The following is a 13,692-nucleotide window of genomic DNA, read 5'->3' as shown; positions in this document are numbered from 1 at the left end:
GAAAGTCTGATTGAGGAGGGAAGGGAGTTCCACAGAATAGGTGCAGCCCTAGAGAAGTCTTGAAGGCGAGCGGGCAGAGGATAGGCGTAGGTCTTGGGATGAGCGCAGGGGTCTCGACGGGACATACTTGTGTATGAGGGAGGATAGGTATGTTGGAGCAGCATTATGTAGGGATTTGTAAGCAAGTGCCAGAATTTTGAATTGGGCCCTATATCTAACTGGAAGCCAATGCAGGGACTGACAGAGCGTGGAGGCGTGGGAGGTGCGACCGGACAGGAAAATAAGCCTCGCAGCCGTGTTCATTACAGATTGCAGCGGTGCAAGCTGGGAACATGTAAGACCGGTCAGAAGGGGATTGCAGTAGTCGAGGCGAGAGAGAACAACAGCATGAACCAGTATCTTAGCCGCGTCCGGCGTTAGATATGGGCGGATGCGCGCTATGTTCTTGAGTTGGAAGCGACAGGATTTGGCTATCGATTGGACATGGGGAGTAAAAGAGAGGTCAGAATCGAAAAGAACCCCTAGGCAGCGAGCCTGCGAGGTAGAGGTGATAGTAGCGCCGTTGACTTGGATGGAGACAACAGGAGTAGCAGCACTTGAGGGAGGAAAAACTAGAAGTTCTGTTTTGGACAGGTTGAGTTTAAGGAAGTGAGCAGCCATCCAGTTGGAAATAGCAGAGAGGCAGTCAGAAACACGAGTCAAGGTGGGCGGAGAGAGATCAGGGGAGGACAGGTAGATTTGCGTGTCATCTGCATATAAATGATATTGGAAACCAAAGGAGCTGATGAGTTTACCAAGGGAGGCAGTATAGATGGAGAACAATAGGGGGCCGAGGACAGATCCTTGGGGGACGCCGACAGAGAGGGGTTGGTGAGAAGAGGCAGAACCAGAGAAAGAAACACTGAAAGAGCGCTGGGAGAGGTAGGAGGAGCACCAGGAGAGAGAAGTATCCCGTAGACCAAAGTTACGAAGAATGTGAAGAAGCTGTTGATGATCAACAGTGTCAAATGCGGCAGAAAGATCAAGGAGGATTAGGATAGAGTATTGGCCGTGAGATTTAGCAGCAATTAAGTCGTTGGATACTTGGGTCACAGCAGTTTCGACAGAGTGACCAGCGCGGAATCCAGACTGAAGGGGGTCAAGCAGAGAGTTGGATTCGAGAAAGTCTGTCAATCTGGCGTACACAACTCTCTCGAGGATCTTGGAGGCAAATGGGAGTAGCGAGATAGGGCGGTAGTTGGATGGGGAGTTGGGATCAAGGTTGGGCTTTTTCAGAATCGGGGTTACGGTTGCATGTTTGAAGGGTGAGGGAAATGTGCCAGAGGAAAGGGAGAGATTGAAAATGCTAGCGAGAGGAAGAGCAAGAAAGGGAGACAAAGTGCGGATGAGATGCGAGGGAATAGGATCGAGAGAGCAGGTGGTGGGGCGGGAGGACAGGAGCAGTGCAGAAACCTCTTGTGCTGTAGCAGGTGCAAATGTGCATAGGATGGCAGGGGGAGTGGGGTTGGGTGATATAATGATAGGGGAAGGAGAGAGATTAGAGATCTCTTTCCTGATTGTAGAGATCTTCTCAGTGAAATGAGATGCAAAGTTTGTGGCGGACAAGGTGGTGGAAGGAGGGGTAGTCACAGGGCGAAGAAGAGCATCAAAAGTGTGAAACAGGTGTTTGGGTTGATGGGACAGTGTGCTTATGAGGGTTTTGAAGTAGTTTACTTTTGCAGAGGAAAGAGCCATGCTGTAGGAGCGCAGCATAAATTTATAGTGGACAAAGTCAGATGCAGAGTGAGACTTTCTCCAGCAGCGTTCAGCAGTTCTGGAACATTTTTGGAGGTAACGGGTCAGCTTAGTGTGCCAGGGTTGTAGTTGGGGGCGCTTGCTGCGTTTAACTGTAGGAGGTGCCATGATGTCAAGTTGAGAGGAGAGAGTGGAGTTGTAGAGTGAGGTTGCAGAGTTAGGGCAGTTGAGATTTGAGATGGGTAAAAGGAGTGTTTGGAGTGTGGTGGAGAAGTGCTGGAGATCGAGGGAGTTGAGGTTTCTGCGAGGTTGGAGAGTTGATGGTGTTGAAATTTTGGTATGAGGTATGCAGATGTTAAATGTTAGCAGATGGTGGTCAGACAAAGGAAATGGATCAGTGGAGAGATCAGAGGTGGTACAGAGATTGGTGAAGATGAGGTCAAGAGTGTTTCCTGCGGTGTGAGTTGCGGAGGAGGAAATCTGTGTGAGTCCAAAGGAGGAGGTTACAGAGAGCAGACGGGAGGCATCAGGGCAGTTGAGCTTGTTGATATCACAGTAGCAGTAATAATCCTTATAGATTGTAAACTTGTAAAGGCCCTCTCTGCCCCTGATGTCCCCTTTCTATAATAACAAAGCGCTGCAAAATATGTTGGCACTATATTGATTCTAATTTGTATTTCTTTATTCATTATGAAGTTTATTAACAACTTGCTATTTAATAAGTCATTCCATAATTTACAAGGATACACTTTTATAGGAGACCTGTTTACTATATGTACACATTTAAATAGAATATTAATGCTAGGTGTAAACAAGGTGTTGCTCTCTGAGTCAACAAAAAGAAGTGAAGCCCCCTTCATACTTCAGTGACTTTTCTTTTGTTTCACTCAGGAACAGAACCCAGAAACTGGTGAGACAAGTCTAAAAAATGCAGTGGGCTGGCTCATGCACAGCCTTGAAGTGCACTTGGCTGCCATACCTATACTGCTCTTCCTTCTCTACTCTGGCCATTTTTGAAATAGAAAAAGAGCACTTCTTAGAGTCCTAGGACGGTGCTCCTTAATATTAGGGGATCGACTGATGGGCCTTGTCACAATATGGAGACCTGTGGCTACACTTTAAGATAGTGGCTGTTCTAATTCAAAAGTGTTCTAATAAAATCTAATTTTGCTTGGATAAAAAGTAATTCCCTTTTTATTAAGTAGAAGGTGTGCCACCCTTTTCTAATATTATAGTGTCCGTTTGGGTCTTATTGGGTTTGCTGTGTATTTTACTATCCAGACTTTTATGACTTTGTTGTGGTTTATTTTATTGTACTTAACACTTCCATCTATTTTCCTCTGAAATTACAATGATGTTATCATTTAGGCCCGCCGCTTCATAACCCCAAAATAAAAGAAAAGGAGATGAGACATAAAATAAAACAACACTATAGTCACGTGGCAGTGAGGGGAGGGTGGCAGTGAGACAATAAATTAACTTACCTCTGTCCCTGGTGATCTTCTTTCCTGCAGCAGCAGCACCCTCGTGGTCCCATGCTCTCCTGTCTGCAGCTCCGCCTCCACGGGTTCAGAGCTGCAGTCAGACCATGTGGAGATTGTCTCGCGAGCTCTGATTGGCTGAGCTCGCTGACATTCAATCATGGTCTGCAGCTCTGCACCCGTGGAGGCGGAGCTGCAGACAGGAGTCACAGGGATCCGGATTTGTGCATTGCAGTCACAGTGCACGGTGACAGCTCTCTCCCGGCGGCACACAGGGGGCCCCAGCATCCAGCGGCACAGAGGCTAAGCTGCTGGGCCCCCCTACTGTCGGGACTCGGGCCCGCCCGACAAATCAGTCCTCTTCTCGAGTCCCGGCCCAGTCTAGCAATCCGCCCGCGGGCCGGGCCCCCTAGGACCGCCGGGCCCGTGACAATTGTCACGGTTGTCATGCCCTGATGGCGGCCCTGGTCACTATCTATAATATACAAGGATCTCTATTTAAAATTAAATGTTTCTGTTCAAAACAGCATTTTCTCTTGACAGGATATCACAACGTTTATTTTCGATGTATTCTCCTGGAAAAAGTGGTGTTGCACCACTAAACATGGTGGAGACTATTCCGATATTATTTTATGTCTTAGTTTACTTGTCAGCTCTTGTCTTTTTGCAAGAGTTTTTTGAAATAACAGAGCTAAAAGTGAAAACAGATCATTGAGCCTCCCGGCTTGCACTTTGTCTGAGGAGGCCGTGCTGTTTGCAGATCTTGGTATTCAGATCTGCCTTAAAGCCTTAGAGATTGTTTCACATCAAACTGCTCCATCCTTTTTCTTTCTCTTTGCGTATTTAAACAGTAAAACAGACTCAGTGTAAACCGCACCAGGTCAGGAAAATGCATGCTTCTCACGTCAATGAGCATACAAACTAACGTCAATGAACATACTGTCTTTTTTTGTGATTACTTTGTATGCCTCAATATATTTAATTTAGGAAAATGTGTTGTTTTACAGTATCGAATAGCAGAAAGGTACGAGTTCATTGGTTTTCACTAAACATACCCCTACTTGATCATACAGCTCTTGTCAAAGGTTTAATGGCCCAGGTATCTCCTGCAGGGCTGCTTATCTCCTTGTATTAGTGACCTTGTTTTGACACTTCATGCACTGTTGCCTAGATAGATAACAATTTTAGCACAAATATGTAGCTAAAAAAAATAGGTGATGAGTTTAAACATTAATGTTAGGTATATGTGTATTCCCAAGACTGTCTTGGTGTCATTCAATTAGTGAAAGATATAGTATAATGTAAATTAAATGGTTTTGTGTTTATTGCCCCCTCATTATATTTAGGTTAGGATGAATATTTGTCATATCAGGAACTTGTTTTAGTAGCTTTAAAACATGTTAAACTCTGCCTTGTTTGTGCTCATATTCTTTTTGTAGAGTTTATATATCCAACTATGATCAGTTGTGCATTACTTCTATTTATCTATATTACCACGCATTACCGCAACATTTCAGTTTTTTTAATGTATTTTAGCATTACTTCTCCACTTACAGTTCTCTAGCCATCATGTACAAAATTGGGAAAGTCTGATGCATCAGATTAAGAATTAATTATTTGAAGAAAATCAGTTTTGTATATGTAGCTTACATAATTAGGTTAAGACCTTTTGATATTATAGCACTTTGAGTCCTAGAGTGTGATCACATTTTCAAAGACCTGCATTTTAACTTGAGAAAATAGCATTGACATGTAGACCTTGATTTAAAACAAGTGTTCTATGCTTTTACCAATTTCTTTTTGTGTGTTACACTGACTGTGGATGGATGGTTTCAGTTGTCTGCTTGTTTTATGTTGATTGGACTGCAAGGATAGCAGAAAAACGTAACTTAACTGCAAATAAAACACTGTTCTTTTTGTTCTTAACTGCGTAGTCAAAAAAAGCTTCATACACCACAAGCAGCTATTATTGATTACTATAAATATTTTTTTATGGGATCACGATCAGCGTTAACTGTTGAAGAAATAAACACGGGGCCTACAGTGTGCAAGATCGTGCTGTTGCTACGTGGACATCAAAACACATTTGTATCGCTAATGGTTATTTAGATTGTTGTGTTGAGATACACTAATAAAAATGTAAATTATATTGCAGCAATGTGTGGAGATCATCAGTATGCAATGAGCTGATCATGGCTTAATATAATGTTATTAAATAAACAACCTTCTCAATGACAGAGGGATGTAATGATATGTACTTTTGTTTTTTGGAAGAATTAATGTGTAATCAGTACAGATGGAAGAACCAGGAATGTTTAAAATAAACGGACAGTTGCCACCAAACTATTTGAGATGTCTGCATCCAGTTACATGAGCAGAGCACCAGTCACACATGTATTAGCTAAAACTCTAATATTACATCGTTCCAATTAATACAGTAATTTGGTGAGACCTAATTAGATGTATATATTCTTGTTCATTGCATGGAAGGATCAGTACATCAGCAGAAAAATAACTGCACATATGCAAATACATAAACATTCCATAATATAAATACATTTGTGGTATTAGATTAAAGGGACATTTTATGCTCCATAATGAACAATGACTGCCCTCCAGCCTTGTTTTACTGCTTTCTCTTTCTTTAACTGTAGCAATTACCAAAATATGTAGCTATAAGCTCATCGGCTTGTTTAAATACGGCACGCCGCAATTTGAATGGATTTATGTGCTAAATTACCAGTTGGTCCAAGCATGTTTAATTATGGAATAATTTGAGATTAACAACTTAACAATTGACTACAGTAACATTTGCAGGAATTAGGAAATCTATTTTTTTTATTAATTTCAATGTAATTTACATTAAAAGGGACACTATAGTCACCAAAACATTTTTTTTAGCTCAATGAAGCAGTTTTGGTGTATAGATCATGCCTCTGAAGTTCCACTGTTCAATTCTCTGCCATAATTATCTGTCTCACCTTACTTGGCTGTGACTGGCACAGTCTGCATTAAAACAAAATGGTTTCCTTTTTAATCATTTTTAAAGTAAGTTACTTTAAAAGTTTGTATCTCCTGCTCTGTAAATTGAACTTTAATTACACACAGGCAGCTCCTGCAGGGTCTAGCAAGCTATTAACAGAGCAGTACATACAATATTCCAAATGAAACAGAATTTGCAACAGAGGAAGTGCAAACATTAGATGTCTCTTTACAGGAAGTGTTTAGGAAGGCTGTGTAAGTCACATGCAGGGAGGTGTCCCTAGAGTTTCATAAACAAAGTGATTTTACACCTAAATTGAGCAGTGGGACTGCACTGATCTGATCTATACACCAAAATACTCCATTAAGCTAAAGTTGTTAAAGACTAAATTAAAGACTATCAACACTTTTCAGTGTACAATTTCACACTCTAGAACACCCATGATGATTTCAGGAAATAAAAAGAACATACTAACCAGGGATAGGGTAAATGGAGAATGTGTATTGGGTTTTATAAACCTTCATGCCATGGAGAGTCTACAGCCTCAAAAAATGTCCTTTTTTTGGCAGGTTGCTTGGGTAGTCCTCTCATCTCACAACCTGATCTGTGCACTCATCACATTATTCACCCAACCCCTGTCTCTTTGTCAATAACTAATCAGTCTAATTTTTCTGTGTACCCCTGGTGCAGATATACAGTACATGATATGAACAGTACTGAACTTGGCCTCACTTTACCAATATACAGTAATGGTCTATCACTGTTTTAGTACATATTAAGTCATACCTTAAGCAGGCAAAATGAAATGTTTAGAAAGATTAGAAGCCACACAAAAGAGATTAAATGATTAGTCAAACCTGTCTCTTGCTCTTTATATTCTTTGTCACTCAAGATTTAGATGTTCTAAAATACTCAACATTTGGTGTTGCCACTGTTAGACCCCACTTTACTTCAAAGTTGGCTTAGATAATTATTTTTTAGTATCCGTATCTGAGCAACAATGGTAATATCTTGAACAAATGAATGTCTTGTAAGTGCCTTGTTTTCCTGTTATGTACAGAAATCATGACGCTTGATGTACTTTTAATTTTTTTTGTATAAATACATTATTGCTGAACCAAGTACAACTTTTGTTCGGTATATTATTGTGTCTCACAATCCAAATAAAAACTTATTTAAAAAAAATGAAAAGCTTCGTTTTTAGTAAAACTGGCAGTTTTTCATCATAAGAAACGTGGAGAAAACAAAATTATCAAAACTTTACATAAAAAGTTAAATGTCTGTGACAGATCTACCTAACATGCAAACTATGTCTGATACCATCTCAATGTTATGTTATATTTCAGCACTGTTAAACTAAATGAAGTTTGCCCTTCATGGGAGTATAAGTCCATCATATATAATGGTATCTCCTTTACCAGATGTATTGCTATTGCTCAGTATTTATTGATTTTAAATGCATAACATTCTCTGGCATATTATGAATATATCTGCAATGATTCATGAAAAATAGGTAAATGGTCAATTTCAAATTGCCTACTTATAGTTTGTATTTTTCATACAACCAACCTCATCTACATTAAATTTGACACATTTTCAATTAACACAAATTATAAGCACTTAAAAGGATAATCAACATGTGTTTGTAAGATAATGTTTTCAGAGTGGTTACTGAACAGTAATTTCATGAACCATTTATCAATGATAACAATCAAGATTCTTTGCCAGTTCGCCAAAAGTAATTGAAAATTAAATGTATTGTGTGTATGTATGGTGGTTATTTTACATATTATTAGAGGCATTGGACATGTTGGCATAGTGCATTTAAACATTCATGATTAGAGATTTCGCTAACATAAAATTTTCCGTTCGCCATTGGCGAACGCGAACTTACGCAAATGTTCGCAAACGGACGAACCAGGCAAACCGCCATAGACTTCAATAGGCAGGCGAATTTTAAAACCCACAGGGACTATTTCTGGCCACAATAGTGATGGAAAAGTTGTTTCAAGGGGACTAACACGTGGACTGTGGCATGCCGGAGGGGGATCCATGGCAAAACTCCCATGGAAAATTACATAGTTGATGCAGAGTCTGGTTTTAATCCATAAAGGGCATAAATCACCTAACATTCCTAAATTGTTTGGAATAACGTGCTTTAAAACATCAGGTATGATGCTGTATCGATCAGGTAATGTAAGGGTTATGCCCGCTTCACAGTGACAGACCAAACTCCCCGTTTAACCCACCGCAAACAACCGCAAACAGTCCATTTGCACAACCGCAAACTCCCCATTTGCACAAGGTTGGATACCAAGCTAGCCATGTCCCGTTCCTTGTCCTCACTGATGTCATTGAAGGTCTCTTCCTCCACCCAGCCACGTACAACACCAAGGGTCCCCGTAAGGTGACAACAAGCCCCCTGTATTTTTTTTTTTAAATGTACACTACTGTTACACCAGATATGAGTTGCACTGGTGTGACACTGTGCCCTGGCAGGCCCTGAAACGCACACGTGTGAAGGAAACTGACTGCTATTATTTCACAGTCAAATTTCTAGTTTTTTTTTTTTAATGTACACTACTGTTACACCAGATATGAGTTGCACTGGTGTAACACTGTGCCCTGGCAGGCCCTGAAATGCACACGTGTGAAGGAAACTGACTGCTATTATATTACAGTCAAAAAAGTTTAAGTTTTTTTTTTAAATGCAAGCTATTGTGACACCAGATATGAGTGGTGGCACTGGGCAAGTGGGCACAGTATACGCTGTGAGCCTGACACACACACTGTCAGGCAGGCAACTGCAATTAGATTACACAGGAAAAAAAAAAAAGCAGACTGATGTTCTAGCCCTAAAAGGGGCTTTTTGGGGTGCTGTCCTTACAGCAGAGATCAGATGAGTCCTTCAGGACTGTAGTGGACACTGAATACACTAGCCTAGCTATCGATTTCCCTATTAAATCAGCAGCAGCTACACTGTCCCTCCTCTCACTAAGAATGCAGCTTCTGGGTGGTGGGGCCTAGCTGTCATGGAGGAAAGACGCACTTCGTGTGAGCTCCCTCAATATCTCACTTTAAGCAGCTATCAACAAGCGAATTTCACCCCAGAAGGGGATGACCCAGCAATGTTGCTCCTACCTGATCGACCCGACATGCTTAATAGTGGTCAGCAACTAGACAGAGTCTTACTTACCTCCGCGTGGCAAGTGTGGCCTGGTGCTCACCGGGCGGGAGAGGCGGACGATCTCCCAATCCTGGGATGCCCAGGAGCAGCTACTTATCGTCAGGAGCTCCATTACCCCCCCCACCTCGGACAAGTGGGGGTTATCCCGGTCCACCCCTGAGAGGCTGTCTGGAGCTAATGGACGCACAGAGCAAAGCCGCCCAGGCTGACATACTCATCTGCTACTCTCCCAATATGGCGGCAGCCGCGTGTCCTCCTGATACCAGCAAAGCATGGCAGGATATTGAGTCTAAGCTGGACAGACTCTTTAATCAATTTTGGAAGCAAATAACAAGCAGGAAGCCCCAACAAGCTCCACCACAGCCCCAACAAGCTCCACCACAGCTAAGCGAAGCAGTCCCCATTAAAATCCACCAACGCAAAAGACGTAGAAGACGGGACCGGAGGCACAAACAGAAATGCAGAGCCTGCCCCACGTTAAGCACTCGCCTCCACCTTAAGCCACCACAATCCCACACTGGACGTGAAGCACCACTGGGACAGATCCGACCACCCGACAAAACAAGCTTCCACCACCTCAAGCCATGAACCCGGCACTCAGCCAGAGACTTGCCTTTGTTGTTCCAGGTATCAGGGACTCCCAGGGTCTGCACCTGGCGCCCAGAAGGGATCGGATGAGCACAAGCAGTAAACAGCAGCCTGCCAAGCATGTCCCACTGTATGATCCTCCACACCATGCATTTGATCACATGAACTGCTCTCTGCACATTAACTAATCGTAAAGTAGCAAGCGTTTAAACATGTCATTATTTCACCTCCTAAAGAGTTTATTGTCGTAGTTCCTTACATGCCTTTACCTTAACCGTTCATGTATTATGTTATTCACTAGTCTCATCTCATGGGGCAACTCACACTTGATTTATAACTAGTTGTGGAGCTGCTGATATAAATACACAGTTGATAACGTGCAAGCTACACCCTAAACATGACAGCCATCTTTCACAAAAATGCACTGCTATATACTCATACCCTTAGTGCAACTAGCCATGATATACGCACGTTCAGCCTAGCATGCTCAAATATAACACACTTCTGTCTAAAAAAAAAATACAAAAAAAAAAAAAGAATGCAGCTTCCGAATGAATCTAAAATGGATGCTGTCCAGGAGGTGGGAGGGTCTGGGAGGGAGTGTCTGCTGCTGATTGGCTGGAATGTGTCTGCTGACTGTGAGGTACAGGGTCAAAGTTTACTCAATGATGACGAATAGGGGGCGGACCGAACATCGCATATGTCCGCCATCCGCGACAAACGCGAACAAGCTATGTTCGCCAGGAACTATTCGCCTGCGAACCGTTCGGGACATCTCTATTCATGATACACTGATCTGTTTTTTTATTTTATTTTTATGTTTTCATCTCTGCTGTTTATTATAATGATCTCTTTCCCAACTTAGTATTCCAGGGCCATCAAGAGCCCAGATTTTATGTATTTTCCAATTATGTTCCTTTGAGGATACTGACAAAAATGTAACCATTAGTTTTCTCTGAGGCCTTGGTTAGGAGCCATTGTTTTATATCCACTTCAACACCCACATAGCCATGCTAAAATAATGATCATTCGCTAGTGAGAATTCAAAGTGGATTTAAAGTGAATTTAAAATTTTAGGCCAGCCAGATATGATATACAATGTATAAAAATCAAGAAATTATGTATTGAAAAACACTTTGTATTATTCAAAGCAGCATATTGGCCAAAGCCCAATATTTCTATGACAATCTGAACAATAACATCTCAAACCCTAGAAACTTTTGGAAAGTCATAAATAAACTACAAACTCCCCCAATCCACTCCCAACCCTCCACTGTCAAAGTGGATAACCAAACCCTGAAACTTCCCTTAGATGTAGCAAATGCCTTTAACAATTATTTTGTCGGATGCTCTACTGCCCTGATTGCCAAGCTAATAAATGGCACACATCCTGAAACTACAAATGTGGATCAGGTCTCACTAAATTTGCAAACGCCCAATATAGACAAGTTCACTTTTAGACCTGTACCTGTTAGTGTCATTGAAAAACATCTTAATAATCTAAAAATGAAAAACCAGTCCGGACCTGACCAAATCCCAGCAATGCTGTTGAAGCTCAGTGCACCGGCAATTGCTAAACCCGTCGCAACTCTAATTAATGAATCCTTGGTGTCTGGATACTTACCCAAACTTTGGAAGACTGCAAGAGTAGTGCCTATCCATAAAAGTGGTGACACTACCTTGGTTTCTAACTATCGCCCTATATCATTGCTCCCGGTATTGTCAAAAATCTTAGAAAAATGTGTCCATACGCAACTATGTGAGTATTACCAACAATCAAACTATCTGACCCCTGATCAATCGGGCTTTCGCCAGAATCACTCCACTACAACTGCCCTCTTAAAAGTTTGCAATGACATCCAAACTGGCATGGAACAAGGAGACCTAACTGGAGCTATTTTCCTTGATTTTGCAAAGGCCTTTGACACAGTAGACCACGACATTCTACTGCACAAACTCAAAAACTCAGGTATTGGTGATCATTCGCTAAACTGGTTTCGATCGTATGTATCGGAACGCTCGCAATATGTGTCCATTTCTGACAGCGACTCCCTCCCTCTCCCAGTCACGTGTGGTGTTCCCCAAGGTTCCATTCTCGGCCCCCTACTATTTTCATTATTTATAAATGATCTGCCTAATGTCTGCAAATCCTCAAATGTACACATGTACGCAGATGACACGGTAATCTATGCGAGCAATTCCGATCTACCGCAGCTTGAGGCTGTGCTCCAAGACCAGTTTACAGAGGTTGAAAAGTGGATCGCAAAAAACAAACTGTTCCTGAACACTGACAAAACTGTCACAATGATCTTTGGAACAGTACCTAAATTACACAAATTACACAATTCTCACCTATCCATCAAAACAATTTCAAATGGCACACTGACCGCAGTCCACTCTTTCAAATACTTGGGTATGATGTTAGACCCCAATCTATCTTTTGGCCTGCACATAGAAAAGCTTGCATCTAAACTTTATCCAAAACTAGGTGCCCTGTACAGAAACAAATCCTGCCTAAGCCCTTCAGTAAAGGAAAAGATTGTACAGCAAATGCTGATGCCAATCATTGATTATGGGGATGTAGTATATGCATCTGCATCGCAATCCCACATTAATAAACTCAACACATTGTATAACTCGTTCTGCCGATTTGTGCTACAATGTAATTACAGGACCCACCATTGTGACATGCTAAAAGAACTAAACTGGCTGTCGCTGGAATCCAGACGCACCCTTCATCTTTCTAGCCTTGTGTTTAAGAGCTTTTCTGGGAAACTCCCACCCTACCTGAACGCAATGCTTTCCCCGGCTGTTCCCACTTCCTACAACCTCCGATCCAGTACCAACACTTTACTTAGTCTACCTCAATATAAAAAGAAAGCAGCCCGATCCTCCTTCTCCTACAGAGCACCGCATTTGTGGAACGACCTCCCGCACAAATTAAAATCTTCCCTAAGTTTAAAGTCCTTTAAGAGATCCATCTCTACATACCTCAAAACAGAATGTACCTGTCATGGTTGATTCTATTTTTCCTACCTGTTCTATGTTAAATGTTGTATATATTGTATATTAATTTTGTATTTTATTGTACACTAACTGTAACAATGCAATGATTTGTGGACCCAGGACATACTTGAAAACGAGAGAAATCTCAATGTATCTTTCCTGGTAAAATATGTTATAAATAAATAAATAAATAAATAAATAATATTTCAATCTTCATATATCATACTTGGCTCTTGTTTTAATCCTGAATAGAATTAACATCACCTGAGTATAAATAGGTTATCGAGTAGCAGGAGGCAGAATTTAGGGAGCTTTACAAGTTTCCCACCTAAAGTGCCTCTTTCTCATCAGCAATCAATAATGGTTTTCTATGATTGCCACTTTAGGCATATCTGTAAAGAATATGGTTACATTGTATTTTCGACAAGCCTTGTCCTTATTATTTTGGTCTATTCAAAATAATTAGGAATGACAAATGTCAATAAAAATATATAAGTAGTACCAGCGCTAGATATATATCAAATCTGAAAAAGGACAAATGAGGTTAGACTCATCCTTAACTTATGGAAAAAGACCAACCCCACTGGAATTACCTCAAATTAAAAATCATTCTAGGGTAATAACCTTTATTATAGAGAAGCCAACACACAACACAAAAATAAACATATAAGGGTGAATGTGCAACCTACAGTGAAATAATCACAAAAAAAAGA

This window comes from Pelobates fuscus, chromosome 5, assembly GCF_036172605.1.
Source record: "Pelobates fuscus isolate aPelFus1 chromosome 5, aPelFus1.pri, whole genome shotgun sequence".
NCBI classification, from domain to species: Eukaryota; Metazoa; Chordata; class Amphibia; order Anura; family Pelobatidae; genus Pelobates; species Pelobates fuscus.
The sequence above is the reverse complement of the archived record's forward strand: the minus strand, read 5'-3'. Positions refer to the sequence as shown.